The sequence below is a fragment of the Podarcis raffonei genome, chromosome 11 (genome assembly GCF_027172205.1).
Source record: "Podarcis raffonei isolate rPodRaf1 chromosome 11, rPodRaf1.pri, whole genome shotgun sequence".
NCBI lineage: Eukaryota > Metazoa > Chordata > Lepidosauria > Squamata > Lacertidae > Podarcis > Podarcis raffonei.
Window position 1 is genome coordinate 61612662 of NC_070612.1, and position 25043 is coordinate 61637704.

General features: G+C 40.8%; 1 pseudogene; it reads right to left on the reverse strand.

The window, feature by feature from the left end:
* Nucleotides 1–8482: 8482 nt before the first annotated feature.
* Nucleotides 8483–10525, reverse strand: LOC128423496 (dynactin subunit 6-like; annotated as a pseudogene).
* Nucleotides 10526–25043: the final 14518 nt, after the last annotated feature.

Genomic DNA, 25043 nt, shown 5'->3' on the forward strand with positions numbered 1-25043 from the left:
ATATCTTTTTTCACCTCAGTAGGTACTGGGTTCAAGCCAGTGTTCATACAAGAATAACATCATAAACATACACACCAATTTTATTTTTTATATTCTTCAAGGAACGTACGACATTATGGTATTTCTGACATCTTTCATGGTCCCTTTGGAAACAAGTTTTCAAAGCTTGTTTCAAAGCTTGTCAAGCTGGGATTAGAACTTGTAATGTGGTAAGGTGTACTGAACATTCATGTCAACATTCCTTTTGACTTTTCAATCAAGACAGAATATTGTATTAAATTCTGCATTTTCCTTTACCCTTCCCACACATTGAAAATGGGCATGTGTCAGCCAGCTGAATATTGAATAGTGTAGTAGGTTTAATCATATATTGAGTAGTGTACCGTTTTTGTGGTATTACAATATGATTCATGCTTGCCTTTGGTTAAGCTATAAAGGTTTGTGATTTATATAGCCCAGACTGCATCTATTTGTCTAATCCCATGAGCCTTAATGGGAGATATGGAGAAGTGAGCCAACCCAGATCTCTATAATGCCATCTGCATATGCCCCACTGACTTCCAATTCTTAGTATGATGCTAAAATGAGATGGAGACTTGGGAAGTGACCACTTAAATATATTTATTAATTTATCTCTCTGCACTAATCACATGGAGAATATAATCTCCAATCCACACACAGAGAAGTATTTAAAGAGTTGGTTAATTCCAACATTTTACCACTCTTTAACTCCCATTACTGTAACTGAAACAGTGATTAAAGCATGTGAGTTCATGCAAAATGGTCTAATGCCTTTTCCAAGCCAAGTAACCTCTCTCTTGGACAATGTCTGTCAGACTCTTCTTCTTCTCCTATAGCATAACCACTTCCTTCTCCCTTCTTATCCTTACAAGTTTCCCTGGAGCTTTACCTTTGAGGAAACCTTAATGTCCTGGTGCCAGCTGCTGTTCCAATCTGTTGGATCAAAACGTGCAGAAATAACTTCATCAATTTCAACCTGGGAAAAAAAGAAGCAAAATAGGCTGGCATATGGCTTGACAGTATTCTCTTTGTGCATGTGCCAGCCCTTTCAGTTGAAATGCCTATGGTTCATCATCAAAATCCTAGAAAATTGCACTCTTCCAATACTAGGAAGGGCAAGTGCTACAGGCCCATAGAAAAGCTAGTGGAGGTGAAATATGAGATTGAGGATTTCAGAATTACTAACCCCCTTTATTCTGAGACACCCTATTTCTATCACTGGAATAAAATGAGACAGTCTTTTCCATGGGGCCCTTCAGTTTTGGAACTCCTCTCCACTGAAGTGAGCTCCAATATTTCAGACTTTTAAGCAGGTCTGAAAAACAAGACTGCCTTCAAATAAATGAAGTTTCCTAATATTACTGGTTTAAAATTATTAAAAGTAATAGGTGATCTTCAACTAAGAGTAGTTGGATATCTATTCAGAAGAGACCCATTGAAATCAATGGACAGCTTAGTCAGTGGGTTTACTCTGAGTATCTTACATTGGAGATCATCCATTAATTTTTACAGTGTTGCAGTATTTGTTGGTTTGTTGGAATCTACATTGCTATTTCATTAAGATTTGCATTAACTAGCTGAAAGGGCTTTAAAATAAAAGTGCTGCTGTATTATAAAAAGACTGCATTGTCCTAATGTATTTTTATTTTTCATGATGACAGAAGCCACCACGTAAGGGCAATTCCTTAAAAGATGGACTATAAATGTGTGTGAGTATTGTGAGTATACACAGCACACTCTCACACACTGTAAAGCAGGCATGTCCAAAGTCTGTTTCAGGGGCCTAATCCGGCCCTGGTCAGTTTAATCCGGCCCCTGTGTCAGTTTATTTCCCTGGGGTAAAATAATAATAATAAAAAGCTCAACAAGTTTGGTCGGCCCTCATGCATCTTCACTTCATCAAATCTGGCCCTCTTTGAAAAAAGTTTGGGCACTCCTGCAAGGCAATGCCAGTATGCGGGTCAGCTGTTTGGCTGCTCTAAAATTAGAGGGCAAACAATCCACAACTGCTCAGGAGATGGTAACAGAAGAAAGGAAAGAACACATTTGTCAATATAGGAAAGATAACTAGCTGTCACTGAACCAATCATGCAACATTCTGGAATATGCCTGACCTAAATTTGCACACACACTCCCCTAGCATAAATACTACCAATGCCCACAGGAGTTACTGGAGCTTTCTTCTGTCCCACATACCATACCTGAATCTAGCTCAGGGGTAGGCAATGCTGTGCCCTCTATATATTAATTGTTGGACTGCAACTCCCATCATCCTGCCCCCTGGCTATGCTGCCTGGGGTGGATCTCCCCTTCTGCATGTACAAACAATGAGTTTGCAGCCTTAGCCACATAGTGCATAAAGCAGCTTGCAGACAGCTGCTTCATTAAATATGGCTATGCCCATTTCACAGATGCATACAAGGATCACCAAATGAAAAAGCTACAACCTAGATGGCTTGCAGTTAACCTTTTTCAGCTCATTCTAATAATTCCCTGCTAGAGTCACTGAGGAAACACAGAGTAGGAATAAAAATAAATGTACTCTGGCAGCTGCCTCAGCTGCCACTGTGGTGCCTTGTGACACATAATTAGAAAATAAATGGCAGATTAGCTTAATAATATTCATTAGTATCTAATGAAACTGAGAGTGTTTCCTGTTCAAAGCATGTTGAGCTGTTAGTTGAATTTAAGCAAATTCTATATTTTTCCCCTTCGACAAATTGAGGTGGGATGGGGGTGGGGGGTTAACAACTATTAACCCTTTCCCTAAAGGCTGCCTTTGACACACGTGTTTGTCCAAAAGCTGCAAGGAAAGTGAATGGTTAACAGAAATGCAATACTTCCTTTCAGACATTGTTGTTCTTTTGCTTAGCCCCCCTCCAGTCTAAGAATTTAATGATATGCAGAAATTATAGCTGTCTTGCTGACCTCCCTTGACAGTTCTTAAATTATTCAGCTATCAAGGGCCTGCTAAACATTAAATTAAGCATCCTCTCTCCCCTGTCCTAAACCATTAAGTTATGCAAATGCACAGATAATGGGGCATATGACAGCTGGAGGCATTAATCAAGCCGCTCTGTCTCGGGGCTGTTGTTATGTAGAAACTGCATCTGCCAACAGACAGAACAGACACAATTAGATCCCACTCAGTGGGATGAGAAGGAACTACCTCGCTCTCTACCTTCATGTAAGGTTGTCAACCTGGGATTGAATAAGACACTTGGGAAATCTCTCTCCGTTTCATTCTGTCTAGTTTTAACTCCCCTCCTTCCCACAAGTTAGTTTCTCTCTCTCCCTCTTTCCCTCTGTCTCTCTCTCTCCTCCTAATACCTGCTCCCTCATCAAAATGAAAAATTACCTATAATTGTTATCATTTGCAAACAAAGCCTGTCATAAGTTCCACCTGCTGTTTACAATGGAGGGGTTTTTTCGTTGTTGTTTTTTTCTCTTGTGCATAATTCAGGTTCTTGGGGGGATTTTATATATTTGTTGTTGTTGTTTTTTATTTAACTAACGTCTCAGGGCAAAGGAGGGAGGGAAGCAAACAGAATCCTGTCTCACGTTGGCCCTTCCAGCGTGTGAATTGCTGCTTTTTAAAAAGAAGTCTACTCCATCATCCTCCCAGAATTTAGTGCTGAAGCACAAGACAGTTGTTTGTGCCTATTTATTTCTCACCAATAAAGGGCTAATTATTTGTAACTTAAATGTTGGCAAACATTTTACGCAATTATTTTCCCTCGGTCCTTATAATGTAGTTCCAGGAAAGTGATGGCAAGAGGCAATACCCTGTTTTGCCTGTCTCTGAAAATAGCTGACCATCTGAACTCTAGACAGAACATGGAAGGCGGTGTGGAGGAATCCCCAGGGTCCACCTTGGAGACAATTTGGGTAGAGACTGTGCCTAAAGAATCTTGGCACAAGAAGACCCAGAATTAGTTTAGTTCCCTCATGGGATGGAGAACCTTTTTCAGCCAAAAGGCCACATTGCCTTCTGGACAGCCTTCTGGAAGCCTCGTGCCAATGTTTTTGTTTTTTAAATTGCTTTTATTTTTTAGCTATGTCATTTTAAATTGTGATTGATATTAATGCTGTATTCTTAGTTTTAGATTTTATGATTTATGTGGAAATTGTTTTCCATTTGGTTGTGTACTTTTTGATGTGTTTTATTTATGGCTTATGACTTTTGTTATGTTGGTAATTATGTCAATCTTGTCATGTTCTAAGCCGTCTTGAGCATTGTTTCAACTATGGAAAGGCGGCATACAAATAAAATGAGGATGATGATGATGATGATGATGATGATGATGATGAGGGGCAGAAGCAAAAGTGGGCAGAGCAATTTTTACCTTTGAACAGTAGGCTAGTCTCTACGCACACCACTCCCTATCGCCCACCTAGGCAATCAAAAGGTTCAAGGGCACATGGGCAAATGGGAGGCATGGCTTGAGGAGCTGCTTCTCCATTCCTAATATGTTGGAGCAATATGAGCGAAACAAAAACCAGTTCACCAACCCTGTTTTTAAAAAGAAAAGAAAATACTCTTGAGCATGTGTAGTTTTTTTCCTTCGGAACTCACGTAAATCATAGCATCATCAGGACTACAGAAAAAGAATGGAGTTTGCTTCTGCTACTAAGCACATTTATTTGGAAATAGGCACCATTTTGTAGCAGAAAAAAGGATAATATATTTTAAAAGTCAAAATAATAATTAAAAGAGCACCTGTAACCTTGCCCCCCCACAAGAAAGTGCCACTGAAAATAAGAAAAAAGAAAGAATGCTGTGAGGACCGATGGATTCGAGCGTCCACATGATGGTCTGGTGCTGACTCTGGGACTCTTTGCCACTGACTCCGTCATCTGCCACTGAACTCCATCACTGCCCATACTAGACAATTTGAGGTATCAATTATATTGGCAAAAAAGGTGTCACCGGTGCTGTAGTCATTGGCACCTTCTGCTGCATGAGCACCAAATATCAAAGCAAGTTTGAAAGTGTAGGAAATGACTTAAATGGCAGTTTAATGGTGGTGGGACAATTTGGATGGGCGACCCCAGGAAACTAATGGAATTGGGTCGATTTTTTTAAAGCTGCAGAGTAACGTTTAATAAATGCTGAGCAGAGGACCACTCTGTCCACATTCAGGTGGATCTCAGGGCCAAAACCCACCCAACCCCCTCTGGCCATGCTGTAGCCTTTTGTTGGACTGGTGCCACCACCAGGAACTGCCTGTAAGGTGAGTAAAGGTGGCTCAGTGTGAGAGGGGGTTGCAAGAGAGGGAAGAGAGGACTTCCTCCTCTGAGGGGAAAGGGCCAGAGAAGGTGCTGAATGAAGTTAGAGGGGGAAACAGTTTGGGAGACATGGGAAGAGGGGGAAATGTAGATTTAAAAGCCCTCTGAACTTGGAACTTCTGGATCAGAAAACTCTCCCTAAAAATATGATCCATTTCCAAATATTTCCCAAGCTAACGTTTGTATTTAACTTGAGTAAAGATGAACTACGAAACTCCTTATGCGAAGGAAAATGGGGTGGCAATGAATTTCAAAAGAGGGATTAGATATCAATAGAAAATTGTGTCAGCAATTGCCAGCAGATTGTGTCAAACTCACTCTCTATCTGCCACCATTTTGTTACTTAATCTTCCCCTGCAGCACCATTTTGCAACTGGTGGGCTTTAGTAATTTCAGCCTGCTCAGGTGAGCTCTAGGGACCAGGAAGGCCAGCATCTGAAAAAGACAAAGGAGATTATGAATGTTGGAATACCTATGGCTCAGATTTCATATGGGTCATACAAAAATTTGTAATATCTACACTCAGTCGAAATTACGCAAAGTTGTGTAAATGTATTTAATTAGCATAATTTATTTTGCTAATAACGTTTTCATCAATAATTGGGCTACTAATGATGGAGAACATTGCAGCTGAGGCAGTTTTAGGCTGCAGGGGGTGCCACAACAATGCGCAGAACATAGCATGGGAGTGTGTGCCGCATTTTAGCGTCACACAGGGCACTGTTAAAGTTTGAGAGTCCTGTCTGCCACTGATTACAGGTGTGGAGGACAGCAGCAAAATAGTGATGTGTTTAGATAAAATCTTTATTTACAATGTGCATGAAGGTATGTACTTCATAATATCATTGATTTAAATGGGAGATCTAAGCCAGATGTTAAGTGACTTGGTGGCCATCACCATGCATGCCAGATATTGCCCCAACTAAAGACCAGTTGGAGAATCTGGTCAGCTACTGTGTAAAAATGTACAGAATGTACAACTATTCTGCCTCAGATGATCCATTAAAACTATGGATTCCTTTAGAGGCCCTACTGTCAAAATAATTTTTTATCACAATTACAAAAGTACATCCTCATCAAAAAACAGAAGAGATTCTGTTTTGTCCTGGAGAAGAGTGTAATTTTCTGAACAGCTCTCAGATTGTGGCCAGATATCTAATTTTATGTAGAGGTTATGCAACTTTATTTTGTTGATATGAAGTAGCAAATCATTCACAGACCAAAGGCAATAAATCTTAACTGTGGAAAGGAATTTTCTTCTCTTAAAGCAGAACTCGTAGCATAGAACACGAAAACTACAATATGCCCTGCAAGCATCAAGATCTGGCACCAATAAAGAGTATAGGTCCGTTCATTGGCTGTGCCTCAAATAAACCATAACTGATTTATAAATGTGTAGCTGAAGTCATCTGAAATGGCAACTGCCCAGAAAGGAGTTTGCTGCTCATACTTTATCAAATGTATCATGCATACATCCTATATGACTTTTAGAAGATGTTTGGAAACTGAGATTCCGACTCTTGTTTAACTAATAATCTGGGAATACTTTATGCTCTGTGGAGGCTGAACTAGATGGGCATTTGCCCTTTTCCTAACTCTGTAGGTCTCCCTGTCAGAGGCTAATTCATGCTTTCTGACTCCTGGAAGAATAGTGAGACAACGTACAAAAACAGCAGTTTGGTAAGGGAACTAGGACTATAAAGTTGCTGAGTATTCTCTCTCCAGTGAACAATGTTAATAATACCAAATACAATTAAAGACATGCAGGTTTTTAATGACAATTTCAACTTCTTCCATGAAGAACAAATAAGGATAAAGGAAGTTGGCTTGCAGTCAGAATGCTGGTCCCTCTAGCACAGTACTATCTACAATGACTGGCAGAGATTTCAGGCAGGGGTCTATCTCAGCGCTACTGGGAGATGCCAAGGATTGAACCTGGAACCTTCCACATGCAAGGATGATGCTGTACAACTGAGCCACAGTCCCTTTCTATTATAATTAGCTTATTTACAATTAACTTCTTTCTAATTCGTGTCCAGTTCTATGATACTATCTACCGTGTAAAGGACTGGCTCAGGATGTTTTGCCACATCAGGAAAAAAGAGAAAACGCTGCCCCCTTTGCTGCTGTCCACTCCTCCTCTGCGCACACCACCCTGCATGCCTCCTCTGTCTCCACCACCTGCCTCCATCACCACCATCAGGCAGTGGGCATGCAGACGTGGAGAACACAGTGTCTGGCAGGTAGTGGCAAAGGGGGCAGAAGCCGTGAACACGAAGAGAGAAGGCTGACTCTGCTGCCTGAGGCAACCACCTCCCCTCGCCTCATGGGCAACCACACTTTTTAACTCTTGTAATCTCTGCTAATTTCCTTACCTGTGTGGTAATTTCAGACATTCATTTTATCATGAACACTTGTATTCTGGAAGATGGTCTTTATCAAGTTTAACACATTTTACTTTTGCAAAATGGGTTGATAAATGCCTCCAAAGGATCCCAGCTGTATCAGTAATTATTGCTCTCTTATTGTTCTTGAAGGAAAACATACGCTTTTGCCGGTTGTCTTCCCATCACCATCTTATAGTTGCCATAACTCTTGGAAATATATTATGTCTCTATTTATTGTTATGTTTTATTCTTTCCTTAAGTTATTCATCTCACAGCTTTACAAATCTCTGTCTAATATCTTGTTGTTGGTTCTACCCATCTGCTGTTCTTATGTTCAGATGTGTTTTTGTAGATGTGTTAAGTGCTGTGTGCTAGGCATGCTACTAAATCATAGTAATCCCATTGAAGACAATAAAAAAAAATCCATGGGAATTACTTCCAAGCAATGTATTTAGGTTCAAGGCAGCAGCCGCATAGAATAAAAGACAGAATAAGGTATCTGAAGAAGTGTGCATGCACACGAAAGCTCATACCAATAACAAACTTAGTTGGTCTCTAAGGTGCTACTGGAAGGAATTTTTTGTTGTTGTTGTTTCGACTATGGCAGACCAACACGGATACCTACCTGTAACTAGAATAAGAAAAGTTTGCTTCCACCACCACCACAATTTTAATAAATAAAATTATATTGCACAATGGAATGAGTGAGTGAGTGAGTGAGTTCTTGCAGACACATAGTCCTGAAAGCTCTGCAGTTTTGGTAACCATACAGGTTTTGTGTGTCTTCAGCTCTTCACAGCAGTAGAGGTTGGTTCACGGCTTTTTAAAGATGATGATAGTTGGGCAGGATTTTCATTAGGAAGTCCAGCTGCAATGTTTGTGGCTGTGGCTGCTTAGTCTGCATTCGCCAAAGATGATTACTGTGTTCTCAGGGATGACTTCGTAGGACTTCGCAGCAGCCTCCAATGATGCTGTCACATGTCAAGATCATGTTCCTACCAATTAATTAAAAGAATTTAAGAATTTATCAGGAAAATTAACAACATGGATACAATATCATCATTTGAACAAAGTATTTAAGAAAGATAGGATACAAGGGTTTGGGGAACAAACATCACAGTTGGAGAGAGATCTGTTGGAATGTAATGTTTAAGTGCTGACTAAAATGTATAAGATACTATTGGGATGGGAGACAAAGGATGAGCAAGTAAAATCCTCAAGGATACATTGGGAAATACATATTGGTTATACAGTAATATAGATATGGAAGCGTGGGAACGATTGTGGAAAACAGATATAGAATTCAGAGCATGCTATGGTTTAAGACAGGGGTCAGCAAACTTTTTCAGGAGGGGGCCGGTCCACTGTCCCTCAGTCCTTGTGGAGGGCCGGACCCGCCCCCTCCCGAAAGGACACCCCCCGCCGCCACTCACGCTGCAGCCGCCAACTCCGAAGGAAGGGGCGTTGCCCAGAGGCATCCGCAGCTTTGGATTGGCTGCAGGGGCTTCCTGTGACCAATCCAAAGCCATGCCAGCGTCACCATCCACCCAGAGGCGTCCATGGCTTCAGATTGGCTGCAGGAATCTGAAGCTGTGTCAGCATAACGAAAATCAGTCCCTGTGCGGCAAGGCCTCCATGCCACACCAGTTTAGCGCGGAGACTGAGTGGGCCGCAGGGTCTGCAGGGTCCACGGGCCGGATTTACAAGCCCCGTGGACCGTAATTTGCCGACCCCTGGTTTAAGAGAAAATTATATGAAAATGTTATATCAATGGTATAACACCGAGTAATTTGGCAAAAATGTATAAAGCAAAATCAACTAAGTATTGGAAATGTAAAGAAAAGTAAGGTTCTTTTTCATATATGTCTAAGTTAAAGCTTACTGGGAAATGATATATAATGAACTGAAAAAGTTGTTTAAAATAATGTTTGTAAAAAAAACCAACCCAAAAATAAACCCTAGAAGCTTTCCTTATAGCTTGGGTAGCTTATAACTACCCAAACTGTATAGAAATTTATTCATACAGCAACAAGAATATTTCCCAAAAGTGGAAAAAATAAGTCGTCCCAACGAAAGAATAATGGATACAAAAACTTGTGGAATATGCAGGAATGGCGAAACTTACTGGAAAAATAAGAAATCAACATAGCAGACTTTTTAATAAAAGAATGGAAATGATTTATTGAATATTTACAATATTGAAAATTTACAAACAAACTAAACAGATAAGAACATTGGCAAGATTATTGTAATAACCTGCAGTTTTATAAGAGTATACATTTAAAGTAGACAAATAAATGATTATGTTAAGTTAATTTGGAATATGCAGAAAATATGAAAAACAAATGTAAGGAACCACAGAAAGAGGAGGCAGGAAGTCAAGTTTTGAAATGTTAAAACGATTGTAAAATTATTGAAATGTATAAAATTAAAAATCATAAATAATAATTATATATATATAAAAGATCACGTTCCTACCTACAAATGCTTTGAAGTCAATTACATTGTAGTCTCCTATTTTCATTGCCTGAAAATAACAGCCAACCTCAAAGATGTTGTTGGTGCCAATGATCATTGGTTTGGCTCCCACCTGCTCTGCATCAGGGGTAATGTTTTCAGGATAGCCATTTATGATAATTGTCTGTTCTTCTATGATGTTACATTCCCCAATTATTGGCGCAGCTTCTGCAACGATCCACGCTTTGGGGTGAATCACTGTCCTAGGCCCAGTTGTCACATCACCCTTGATTTAACACTGCACACACAACAGGAGCAATCTTTACACTATTCTGTGCCTTCTCCGCCATCTTGTCCGGCCTCTCATCCATTGTTCCAAAAGTTTGCTTTTGGGGTACCTGCTTGTTATTTAAATGTGGTACAAATATTACAATGTTATAAGATTTTTCTTTAGGAAATCTTTGAAAAATAGGATCTTTAGATTGTTAATTATCTGATTATAAGGAATATTTGGCCACCTGGGCTTTTGATTCAATAGCATTTTAATTCAACGAAACCCAGAAGTGGTAGCAACCACATCAGATTTCATAGCTTTTAAAATTGAAATGACAAAAGAAATTAATAAAACAGTGTATCTCTGAACTCTAGTTCTAATCTGCTTTGCAGATTAGCATCCTAAAGGATAGAATTAATGGCTTTTTTTAAAAAAATGCCATTTTCTATTTTAAAGATTAGCACAAGGAAGAGGCAATGCAGTTTTCAATAACCCAACAACTTTCCTTTCTTTTCCTTTTGTATTTTACTCCAAGAGACATTATCAGTTGCCCAGGATAGCTAGAATGCAGCTATTTCAGATGACAGCTCTCAGTCCCTGCCCATAAGGAGCTCCACAAACACATCAAATGCAGAAACTCCAACCACTTTGCACAAGCAAGAGCCTTTAATTTCTGAATCACTACTTGTACACATGCTCCAGTTGGACTTGAATAGGAGCAGCATTTGATAAATTACATCCTTTTCAGTGGTCCCCTCTCTTTCTTTGGAATTCATACATCTTTCTGAAGTTGTTTCATAATAATAATAATAATAATAAATTTTATTTATATCCCGCCCTCCCCAGCCGAAGCCGGGCTCAGGGCGGCTAACAACAATCAAATAATCAAACAATCAAATAAACCAACATTCTAAAAATATTTCATTATAAAAATTAATTAAAATCAAGTTAATGGCAACCATTAAACAAAGCTCTGTGCAGGTTGCCAGAGGAGGGAGTCAGGCTGCGCCCTGACCAAAGGCCTGGTGGAACAACTCTGTCTTGCAGGCCCTGCGGAAAGATGTCAAGTCCCGCAGGGCCCTAGTCTCTTCTGACAGAGCGTTCCACCAGATTGGAGCCGCAGCCGAGAAGGCCCTGGCTCTAGTTGAGGCCAGCCTAACCTCTCTGAGGCCTGGGACCTTCAGGATGTTTTTATTTGCAGACCGTAGGTTTCTTTGTGGGGCATACCAGGAGAGGCGGTCCCGTAGGTACGAGGGTCCTAGGCCGTATAGGGCTTTAAAGGTTAAAACCAGCACCTTAAACCTGATCCTGTACTCCACCGGGAGCCAGTGCAGCTGATATAGCACCGGATGAATGTGGTCTCGCTGCGAAGACCCCATAAGGAGTCTCGCCGCGGCATTCTGCACCCGCTGGAGTTTCTGGGTCAGTCTCAAGGGCAGCCCCACGTAGAGCGAGTTACAATAATCCAGTCTGGAGGTGACCGTCGCATGGATCACAGTGGCTAGGTCAGGGCGAGAGAGATAAGGGGCCAACTGCTTAGCTTGGCGGAGATGAAAAAATGCCGCCTTTGTTATAGCTGTAATCTGTGCCTCCATAGAGAGGGAGGTATCGAAGATTACACCCAAACTCTTAACGGACGGTGCTGGCACTAACTGCACCCCCGCAAGAGATGGGAGTTGCCCCCTCAATCCCATATCGTCCCGTCCCAGCCAGAGGACCTCTGTCTTCGAAGGATTTAACTTCAACCGGCTCCCACGTAACCATCCAGCCACAGCCTCCAGGCATCTGGTCAGTGTGTCTGGGGCCGAGTCAGGATGGCCATCCATCAACAGATAGAGTTGGGTGTCATCGGCATACTGATGGCAACCCAGCCCAAAACTCCGAACAAGCTGGGCGAGGGGGCGCATAAAGATGTTAAAAAGCATCGGGGAGAGAATCGCACCCTGAGGCACTCCACACACCAAGGAGTGGCGCGATGACAATTCCCCCCCAAGCGCCACCCTCTGTCCCCGACCAGAGAGAAACGAGCGCAGCCATTGGAGGACTGTGCCCTGGATCCCCACGTCGGCAAGGCGGTGGTCTAGGAGTTCGTGATCGACCATGTCGAAGGCTGCTGACAGGTCTAAAAGAATCAGCAGCCCTGACCCGCCTCGATCCAGCTGCCTGCGGAGATCATCTGTTAGGGCGACCAGAGCCGTCTCGGTCCCATGACCAGCGCGGAAGCCGGACTGGAATGGATCGAGAGCCGATGTTTCATCCAGAAACCTACCAAGCTGTTCAGCAACCGCTCTCTCAATCACCTTACCCATCCTTCTGAAGTACTGTAGCTTTTGTAGTTTTTAGTCAATGAATAATGGCACAGCACTCTCCACTTTCAGCCTTGAAGTGAACTCTCTACTTGGCCTTAATAAATGCTCAAAGTAACACCAAACTGCCAGTAATAACAGATTCGGTTCTATATGTGTAATATTTTCCAGCACCAATTTCTAGTGTTTTTCTTCCTATTGTTTTACAACCCCGCTAATTTTAACGCTTTTTTTCACCCCTCATTTTCAAGCCATTGTTCCCTAATCACAGCAAGATCCCCAAGATAATTATAGATACGATCACTTTTGTGTGGTCAGAAGTTGAACTCTAAACCCTCAGGACCCAATAAACCCCCGAGGTATGCTGAAATTCATAATAACCCTTGGTTCATTTTGCCATATTACTTAATTAATCCAGCTGCTCCAGACTTGCATTACTAGATATTAAAACAACTTGTCAATCTGTAATTGCAGATCTCCTTCCTCCCCCTTTTTATCTAATTCAGTTGTGTTATATTAAGTCAGTCTCTTCCCTGCACTCAGTCTCTTTGTTTCATTAACTTCTAATAGAAATGCATTTGATAAAATGACTTGGAGTGGAAATGCAATCTGGCCGGCATGGACGGTGAGGTCCGTATTTATGAAACCTTATATATACTTGGGAACTGCACTAAAACATTATTACAAAATACAGTAGAATATTATACAAGAAGAATATGGGAAATAATGTCACTCCATCCCCCTCCCAAAAGAGATATGCACTGATGAAACTTTGTATTCTTCCTTTTATATATTTTGCTTTTACATAAATGTATGGCTTTTGTGACATACAGAATTGCCCACTGCGTCAGTTCAAGCATCTTTTACAGTTTTTCAATGGACACTGAGCACCCATCTTAGAAGGTTTCCCTTGCTATGCATATGCAAATTGAGTGTAAAATGAATGGAGAAGATAGTATATTCACATCTCTGTCCAAAAGAGGACATGAACATTTAAACATTGGTCATTGGCTTACGCCTAAGATAACACATTCATCTGATTGGTTCACACATCCTTATGCATCACCTGATTCCTTTCACCACTTGATCAATTGCAGCTAAACTTATTTGAAAAATGTTACTGCAGTCATATTATCTGTGGTGTTTAATCTGTGAAGGATTATTCATGTATGTGGGTCACCACTTGATGCCGTAGTGATCAAGTGATAATCATGCATGTAGGAACCAACTCATAGCTGGGGCATGTCTACAAAAGAAGTAAGACACTATTTGCATATTATATAGTGTGGCTTTTCTTAGTATCAAAGATGCTTAAGTCCACATGTATCTGTTTCATATTTGAAAATGTGTTTTTTGCTCTGTTTTCTTACCTATGGAACAATGCTCTTGATAAACATAAAAAAGCATAAGGGTATCATTTTCTGACTTCCATTAATTTTTTCAGCATGGAAGACCTATTAGTATATTATCCCAGCATTTAACTCACATGTGAAATCCTTATAGGTGGAGGGGAATGAACCATGAAGAGAAATTAAAGTTTTAGATCCATTTTTGAAGTTTTGAAGTGTTAAATGACATTGAAACTCTAACTCATCCTCATGTATATGATTCATCAAGGTATGTGCCAGCCTGGCTCAGAGCATTAAATGTTTCACATGGACTTCAAAGGCCAAACCTTACCACTAGGCAGAGAGAGGCAGCTGTCTTAAGCTTCTGATCTGGGCTGCCATCAAGTTGATATGGGCAGAGCAATTCAATAAGGGTAGGGGAAGAGAATCTGTCTTGATAGAAGCATCAAATCTACCGGGCAGTTTTATGCCGGCCAGGGCAGGGAGTGGCAGGGACACCTGAAGGGAGCATGCCCAGCCTAAGAGCATGCTGGGGGAATGAATAGCTTTAAATCCAATAGTTCTAGAGCTTGCCCTATTCTTCCTCAAACACCCTCCTTTTGCCTTCTTCATCCCCCTCTCTGCGGCAGTCTCTCTGACAGCAACTGGGAGGGGGCTTTTGAGTGTGGGACATCTGCAAAATTCTTTGTCCTCTGGGATTCCTGCAAACCACAAATTGTGCCCTTAATTATTATTACTGCTAAGTTGAGGGAGGGGGAGAAGCAGAACTTCCTGACAGTAAGAGCTGTTTGACAGTGGAATTTGCTGCCAAGGAGTGTGGTGGAGTCTCCTTCTTTGGAGGTCTTTAAGCAGAGGCTTGACAACCATATGTCAGGAGTGCTCTGATGGTGTTTCCTGCTTGGCAGGGGGTTGGACTCGATGGCCCTTGTGGTCTCTTCCAACTCTATGATTCTATGATTCTAGAGCTGTGGCTGGGGGGTGGGTCTAGCCAGGGTTTCTGCCCCGGGTGAAGCCTCCAGAGGGGAGCCATTGAGGTTCCCAGCCTCCCAGCATGTCTGGGCTTCAGCTGGGGAGAAAGATGAAAAAGTGAATGGCAGCCATGAGCTCTCCCCATGAAGCCAAAAAAGGCTCATTTACAACACAACGCAGGGAGAGTTGGAAAATCTGAAGAGGCTACGTGGCTTTCTCCAGTGAAGCAGAAGATAGGATCCCCTGTGGGTTTGTGTGAGAAAGAAATTATGGAGGAACAGAGGAAGAGGTGGGAAGCTGAGGAAGAGAATCATTTGGACTAGATCAGGCACGTCCAACTTCCAAGAGACTGTGATCTACTCCCACTATAAAAAACTGGCAGTGATCTATCTACCCTCTGGATTGACCAGAGTTGTTGAGCTTTTTTTAGGGAGGATCAACCAAAGCTGTTGAGCTTTCTTGGGGGAGGATCAGCTGAGCTGGTGAGATTTGGGGGAGGGTCGATCAGTCTCGCAATTGACCAGGATCGACCAGGGAAACCCAGCGATCGACAGGTAGATCGTGATCAACTGGTTGGACATCACTGGACCAGATTATCTTTGTGGTCCCTTCCAACTCTACAATTCTATGATTCTATGATTCAGAACATTCAGTGTTTAAATAGCTAAGGTTGATTCATTTTACAAACTAGACATGATCTACACATAGGAAAGTAAGAGGTGTGTGAGCATTTTTTTCTGCCAAAGGCAGTTCCCTGGCAAGCACTGGTCAGCCCGGCTGCATTAGGATTGTAATGGAAGGGCACTTTATACTTTAGACTCGCAAAAAGCATTTCTTCACCTTACATGGAACCTAACATGAGTAATCAAACAAAAATAAAATTGAAAGGAATCTTGTTGAAGCTTACTTGGGAGTAAATTTACACATAAAAACACCTTAAAAGAGTTTACACAGAACCAAGAAGAACTCACTCTGAAACTCACTTACAGATGGTACCTAACACCGTGGAAACTAGCGCTAATACGCCCAGGAACCTCACCAAAATGCTGGAGAGGATGCACCACCACAGGCACATATCTCCACATGTGGTGTGAATGTCCCAAAATCCAACTCTTCTGGACATCAGTCATACAAGAAAAAGGCAAACTAACTAAGTATTAGAAGTCATCCCAGAACTGGCCCTACTAAACATCTTCCAAGACAATAATGCCCACTCACATTATAAAGAGCTCATAACCCACCTACTCTCAGCAGCCAGAAACATCATAGCCAGACACCGGAGAGACCTGTCAGGAGTAAGCACGGACCAATGGCATCAATTAGTATGGAAAACAGCCTTATTAGAAAAACTAACCAATAAACTGAAACTGACACAGGGACAAATAAAAGAAGACACCTTCACCCCAGTATGGCTCCCCTTTATCACAAACATAGCTCAACAGGACAGCAACAAGAATCTGCTGACAGCATACGAATCAATCTGGCTAACCTGATCCAAAAATACAGACACACACACACACCACTCACACACACACAAAAATCTCATTACAGCCAACCAAAGACAACCAACCACATCCTAAGCCACCCCAACATCTCCCACCACCAAGGAAATACAACAAGCGAATAATAAGAGAATCCATACAAGTGATACTGACACAAAACCCCACATACACTAAGCAGAACAATAGAAGCATAGCCACCCCACCCCACTCACCATTCCCCCTCCCCTTTCCCCCTCTTTTCTCCCTAACCTAATACTGCATGCAACACTAATGTCTCACAACAAATGAAACTGATCTGTAGAAAACACAACTTGGAAAAAAGAGACAATGCACGTATTTTTGCAAGCTAAAAAATCATATATAATTCCACACAAAAAACCACCTGCTGCTTTGCCTCCCCCCAAAGGTGCTGCATATTGAAAATAATACATTTGGGGCAAATAGCAGCTGGGGGCATTTGTCATAAGGGAACTCTATGCTCACAGTTCCGATCTGGAACACAAAGGGCAGCTCCTTCTATGAAAAACTAAAGGAGTCAGTGAAGCACATGCTGCTGTTTTGAAAAGTGTGCTTAACACATGTGGTTTCCTGTCAGTGACACACTAATAAATCAGTGCAAGGTGCAGAATACTGTGCCGTATATATTATTATATTTCTTTCCCGCTAACTCATTTCTGTTCCTTTCTCTGGTATGTTTGGCTTCGAAGACCATACAAGTAGGTTGATATTGTGGGGCAACGCTGACTGATTTTAAATGACAGCATCAGGAATATCAGTCTTGATGTCTTCCTTCCTCTTATTACGAAGAACGGCTGTTGTGAGTGATGCAGCCTGCTGTGCCCCTGGATCGTGGTGTGAGTTGCAATACTATTGCCTGAAAGCAAAAACACAATTCCCTGCGAATAGTGACACTGGTTTGACCATTGTTAACATAGGTCTTTGGTGTAATACAGTAGTATTTCTCCTGTTACCCTATTAATAGGAGTTATTACACAACATTTATGACTACACAACTTTTAACAAATTCATTTGAAACACACAAGGAAAAATACAATTCAGTTATCCATGGCCAATTTCTCTCCATACAGGAATGCCCAAAGGCAAACATACATGAAACCTATACGTGGATTATTATAGCAAACTGCCACCAACAGCCTCATTCTTTTCACTCTGGGGTGTTTCATGCAGACAGAGAACACCCCCCACTTGAAAGGACCATTCCTGTGTCTAAAGCCCCTTGCCTTAAAAAAAGAAGAAGTCTCATTTACTGGTTTCCCTCCCATTCTATAACAGTTTAGGTATTTAGATTATAAATTAATTTGGATATTTCCATTCTAAAAAAAAAAAAGAAGTTATGTCAGTGAATGCCCAGTGTGAAGAGAAGAAAATGTCACAGAGGCAGAGTAATGTTTTTATAATGAAAAATAACTGTTTCAACACATCATGAAGTGAAAAAAAAGAAACCAACTTGCATGTTTCCATCTCTCTACCAGCTTCCAGTTAGGCTACAAATCAGATTAAAAAGCATTAGGAACAAACTGCTCTGGACTTCCGGTCGGCGCCAGCGTCTAATGGCTGCCTCCTGCTGAGCTCCGCTCTGGGAGGCTGCTTCGCGAGTTCGGGTCTGACCGCTACGGCGAAGCGGGGACCCCTAAAATCTCAGGCGCAGAAGCCTGAGAGCAAGGAGGCTCGGTGAGCACCTTAAGCGCCCCCCCTCACTGCAAAGGAGTCTTTTTAAAGGCTCCGGAGCGGCATCGGGGAGCGCGGTGCTGAGAGCCGCTACCCAGCCCGCGAGGTGAAGCCGTGCTGCCATTTGACGGAGAGCGTTGATTCCTTCCTGACATTCGGAACGTAATTGGATTATCCGTGAGTAAGAAGGAACAACAACTTTAAAAGGAAACATTTAGAAATTGGCTGAAAACGGAGAAGGCAAAAAATAAGGAAGTCTGCCTTCCTCGGACTGCATGTAACCAAAGCAATGAAATAGGAGGCTGCAATTTGACAGGAAGCAGCTTTAAAAATTGACGGACTCAGACATTGGACTTAATTCCCCCTCTAGCAGGCAGGGGCAGGGGGGGAAGATTTTTGATTTGTCTTTCCTGCATGGAGGAAGCATAGAAGGGGAAATTTCTGCCGTTTTGAACCCTTGGGGAGGGCTGCCTGGAAAGTGAGCCACCGGGACTGAGAGCTGTCACTAGAGGCTTGCTACAAAGTTGGTGTTTTGCCCTTTTATAACAAGTAAAGACTCTACTTGCTTCAAGTCTGGTACTCTGGAAAGTTACAATTTGCTATTACTTGGATACAATTAAGAGTTGGTTGTTACTTTTGTTACCTTTGAAGGGAACTCTCGTTGTTTTGCATTAGGAACTTTGGACTGCTCCCTCTAGAGGCTGCAGGGAAATTGCTATTATCTTTACTGTAAGGAACAGGCTTGTGGAATTTTCCAACTGAAAGTAATTCCCGTGGGAACGACCTTGGGATGAGTGGCCCAACGGAAGAGAGAATAACAACAAGAGCTAAGAGTAAAGTTGAACTTAAAAGAAGGGGGTCAATTACAAACCCAGCTGCAGCTGCTACAACTTTTTCTATGGATACAGTGACAGTGACACGGGCATTAGTTAAAATAAATGAATCTTTGGAAGCAGAGCACTGAAAACTCCAAACAGCTGTCTGAATTGTCAACAAACTTGGATTTAAATACAGAGACAATAAATAAATTAGTTCAAGAAAATGAAATAACTAGAAAGATTGCAGAGGAGGCCAAAATTTCCGCAGAAGAGGCAAAAAATTCTGCAGAAACTGCACAGGAAAAATTGGTACCAGTCAGTAAAAAGCTGGAAGAACATGATGCGGCCCTGTCTCTATTGGAATTACAGAGGAAAAGTAGAAACTTGAGATTAAGATTGTTCCCAGAAAATGAAAAGGACAATTTGATAGACTTTCTTACAAAAGAATTTCTGGAATTTTGGCAGGACGATTTGAAAGAAGAGGAATTTAAGATAATAACCGCTTTCAGACTGGGCAGGAGACAAAACAGAAAGAGCCCAAGAGATTGCTTGATAACTCTGAGATCTCAGGAGGAGAGAGACAAGATATTAAATTTACACTTTCAAAGACCCCTTGAGATTGAAGATTTTCGTGTGCAGATTTTTAAAGACATTCCTAAATATATCCTGGAAGTGAGGACCTACTACAAGGATTTGGTCACCCTATTAAGAAAGAACAACATACCATTCAGATGGGAGTTCCCACAAGGCCTGTCTTTCAACTATAAGGGAAAGAAAATCAAGATAAAAACAGTGCAAGATAAAGAACAATTTTTGGCAAGGAACGAGGAGGACCTTTTGAAGGGAACGGCGGAACCTACGGACCTAGCAGAAGTACCAGACATTTCAAACCTATCCTTTGGGATCAAAACACCAACAGAAGAAGACTTGCTGGGAGCAGCTGGAGGAATAACTAAATAAATAACAAGATGTCTCTGCAAATTCTAAGTTGGAATTGTAATGGACTGAATCTCCCTAGAAAAAGACGTGAGGTTTTCCATATCTTGAAAAAAGAACAATTGGACTTGATTTGTTTACAAGAAACCCACGTGACCAGAGTTCACCGAAAATTACTTATTAACAAAAGATTAGGACAAGAATTTGTTTCATCGGACAAAGTGAAGAAAAGAGGAGTGGTGATTTATGCAAAGGAAAAGTTGGCTCCTAAATTTGTATTTAAAGATGAACAAGGAAGATATTTGGCAATTGAAATTCGAGTTCAAGGAGAAAAATTATTGATTATAGGAGTTTATGCACCGAATGAAGGGAAGTCAGAATTTTTCAAGAAATTGCATGAGACATTAATGGACTATTTGGATTATAATGTAGTTTTAATGGGAGACATGAATGGAGTGGTCTCTACAAATATGGACAAAGCACAAAGACAGGTGGTCTCCAAAGATGGGAGACTACCTAAGACCTTTTTTGAAATGACTGACAACATGAACCTGATTGACATTTGGAGAACAAGGAACCCTCTTGAGAGAGAGGGAACTTTCTTTTCTGAGGCAAAAATGACCTGGACTCGAATTGACCAAATTTGGGTAACTAGTGGAATGGCATCTAAGATAAAGAAAGTGGAAATCTGCCCAAAGACTTGCTCCGACCATAATGCTGTAAAGATGGAAATGAACATAACAACAGCTGGATCCTTTAGATGGAGGATGAATGACTCCCTGTTTAGAGATGCAGAGGTGTATAAAAAGGCCCAGAAGGTATTGAAGGATTACTTTGAGATAAATCTGAGAACACAAGTGGAAAAAAGAGTAATTTGGGACGCAAGTAAAGCCGTCATGCAAGGATTTTTAATACAACAGAATTCTATAAAAAGGAAGAGATATAACGAGAAGAAGGACAAGATCTTGGAAAAGATAAAAGAAGGGGGAAAAATTGAGATCCAAACCAAAGTCACATGAAATTTTGAGAGAAATTAAGTTTTACCAGAGACAATATATGGATTTGATGAACCAAGAGATAGAATGGAAAATAAAACAAATGAGACAAAGGACATTTGAATCAGCTGATAAATGTGGGAAACTTCTGGCATGGCAATTGAAGAAGAGACAAAAACAGAATACGGTTACAAATCTAGAAGTGGAAGGAAAGAACATTTATAAACCAAATGAGATTAGAAACTGTTTTCAGAGTTACTTCAGGAGACTTTATGCACAAGGGCCGGTGAATGAAAAAGAAATAGAAGAATTTCTTGAAAAATACGGATTACAAAAAATTTCTGAACAAAGTAAAGTGATTTTAAACCAGAAGATTACTGATCAAGAAATTGAGGGAGCCATTCAAAGTATGCAATTGGGAAAATCTCCAGGACCTGATGGACTAACCTCCAGATACTACAAAGCTTTGAAAGAATGGCTTATACAACCATTGAAGGAGGTCTGTAATGAAATTTTAGAGGGGAAAAAGGCACCTGAATCGTGGAAAGAGGCTTACATCACACTTATACCAAAGTCAGAGACTGAGAAGAACCAGGTTAAGAACTACCGCCCTATATCATTACTCAATGTGGACTACAAAATTTTTGCAGACATTTTAGCAAAAAGATTGAAAAGGGTTTTGGTGGGGGAGATTCACAAAGACCAAGCGGGCTTTCTTCCAGGAAGACATTTGTCAGATAATGTGAGAAATATAATAGACATTATGGAGTTACTGGAAGTTAATATTAACACTAAGGCAGTATTAATATTTGTAGATGCGGAGAAAGCCTTTGACAATATTTCTTGGAGCTTTATGAAAAAGAATCTCCAAGGGATGGGGGTAGGCCAAGGTTTTGAGAATGGTATAAGTGCGATTTACTCTGAACAAAAAGCAAAACTGATTGTAAATAATGTGGTTACAGAAGAATTTGCTATTGAAAAAGGGACACGACAGGGATGCCCAATATCCCCACTGCTTTTTATATCTGTCCTGGAGGTTTTATTAAACATGATTAGAGGGGACCAGCTGGTTAAAGGGATTCAGGTCGGAGCTAAACAGTACAAACTGAGAGCATTTGCAGATGACCTAGTTTTAACTTTACAAGAGCCAGACACTAGTACGAGAAGAGTTTTAGAGTTAATACAAGGATTTGGTCAAGTAGCAGGCTTTAAGCTGAACAAACAGAAAACGAAAGTACTGGATAAAAATTTAACAGTTGCAGAAAGAGAGAAATTCCAGAGTGATACTGGTTTATTGGTAGCAAAAAAGGTGAAATACCTGGGGATAAATTTGACATCCAAGAATGTGAATTTATTTAAAGATAACTATGAGAAATGCTGGGCAGAAGTGAAAAAAGACTTAGAAATATGGTCAAGTTTGAGACTTTCCTTGTTAGGCCGAATTGCTGTTATCAAGATGAATGTTTTGCCGAGAATGTTATTCCTGTTTCAAACATTGCAGATTGTGGACAAAATGGATTGTTTCAAGAGGTGGCAAAAAGATATATCTAGATTTGTCTGGCAGGGCAAAAAGCCCAGAATAAAATTTAAGATACTAACTGATGCAAAAGAAAGAGGGGGGTTTGCCCTGCCGGACTTAAAACTGTACTATGAATCAGCGGCTTTTTGCTGGCTGAAAAATTGGCTGCTTCTTGAAAATACAGATATTTTGGACTTGGAAGGGTTCAACAATAGATTTGGCTGGCATGCATATATATGGTATGACAAGGTTAAAATTCACCAAGGTTTTAAAAACCATATTGTTAGAAAAGCCCTATACAATGTATGGATTAGGTACAAAGATTTGTTGGAAAATAAAACCCCCAGGTGGCTGTCACCGATGGAAGCTAAGGAAGTGAAAAAATTAAATATGGAATCCAAATGGCCGAAATACTGGGAAATTATAGAGCATGAGGAGGGAAAAGTTAAATTGCAGAGTTATGAGAAATTGAAGTCTAAAGTAAGAGACTGGCTTCATTATTACCAGATAAATGAAGTTTTTAAACAGGACAGGAAAATTGGCTTTCAGGTGGAGAGGTCGAAATTAGAAACAGAGCTTCTGGAACCCAGTACTAAGAATTTGTCAAGAATGTATAACTTGCTGTTGAAATGGAACACACAGGATGAGATGGTTAAATCAGCTATGATTAAATGGGCACAGGACATTGGACATGACATTATGTTTGCTGACTGGGAACAGTTATGGACCACCGGTATAAAGTTTACGGCATGTAATGCCTTAAGAGAGAATATTATGAAAATGATTTATAGGTGGTACATGACCCCAGTCAAGCTTGCAAAAATTTATCATTTGCCCAATAACAAATGCTGGAAATGTAATGAAACTGAAGGTACTTTTTATCACCTTTGGTGGACGTGCCCAAAGATTAAGGCTTTCTGGGAAAGGATCTATAATGAAATGAAAAAGGTGCTTAAATGCACTTTTGTGAAGAAACCAGAAGCCTTTCTCCTGGGCATGGTAGGCCAATTGGTGTCAAAGAAAGATAGGACGTTTTTTATGTATGCGACAACAGCAGCAAGAGTACTTTTAGCAAAGTACTGGAAGACACAAGAACTACCCACACTGGAAGAATGGCAGACGAAGGTGATTGACTACATGGGACTGGCTGAGATGACTGGCAGAATCCGCGACCAAGGGAAAGAGACGGTGGAGGAAGATTGGAAGAAATTTAAAGTTTATCTTAAGAACTGTTGTAAAATTAATGAGTGTTAAAATGTTATGAGTAATGCAAAATAGAATTGCAGCGATAAACAATTGGACATGAGAAAAAGGATTGAAAGGAAATGTTATAAGTAATTAAAATTAGGGGTTGCTGGAAAGATTTAAAACAGGGATGCAGAAAAAGGAGGTATGGGGAAGTCGCTGAAAGAAGGCTTAAGGAAAAGAAGGTTAAGAAATTATACGTGTTTATATGTTTGTTTGTTTAGGTATTGTTTTGTATTGTCTTTTAATATGTGTTGGAAAACTAATAAAAATTTATTAAAAAAAAAAAAAGGAACAAACTGCTCTGGAATCAATGTAACCCATCTGCCTGGCCTGAACTTCCAATAGCTTTTTATCATCTAGTTTGAGGTGGGTTGTTTTTGTTTGGTCTTTGTCTTAATAAAGGTTGCCATTTGCACTTGATTCAAATGGGACAGACTGTTTATAAATACAATTGGCACATCCCCAAACCCCAAAACCCCACCCAAATAAACCGAGGGGGTGCTTTCTTAAGTGTCAGATAGAAGGACGGGACGAAAGGGAAGTCAGTGTTGACGGTAACAAGCCAGATGCACCGGTGGTTTCTCTTGCTGTAAGGCAACTTCATGTGTCCCTAAATTAGTGGGGGAGAGAGATTTCAATCACTAGTGATGAAAGGTGTAAGCCAAATGCACACACATGTCTCCATGGCGTTAACAGTTGCATTTGAAGTAACTCCACACCTCTGCTTCATCACTGTTTCTGCACCGGACACATTAGTAGCCCTCAAGCACCGGCATGGAATGAAACAATGAATGGGGATTTTGCTAGGAGCAGTGGACATTGGCTCTAAACTACAATGAATGAGCAGGTCAAGCTGTTGAATGGTCTCTTTAAATGTGAAGGTTCATTATTGTTCCACAAGATGTGTATGTCTTTAAGGGCCAGAGCAAATAACAAGACCCAGTTTTACAGCTGTGAAACAGTATAGCAGGTGCTGCTAAGTTGTGTTAATTAAACTGTGTCAGCAGTTGGGTATAGTATATGCAGAGCAGCACCTAGCTCGCTCAGTCCCCTGCGGGATGGGTTGGTGGTTGGGTCATGCTTGTTGATATATTTAGTGTAAAAGGAGTTTTTGTTTTTGTTATTAAAACCTTGTTAAAGTTATTTTTGAGTTCCTTGTATTGTGTGGTCTCCCCAGCGCAACTAAACTGCAAATAGCCAACACAAGCAATCACAGTTTTCTTAAAATCATACTCGCAGAGAACCACCAATCTGATACGCTTTAATAATCACGTTTTCCAAACA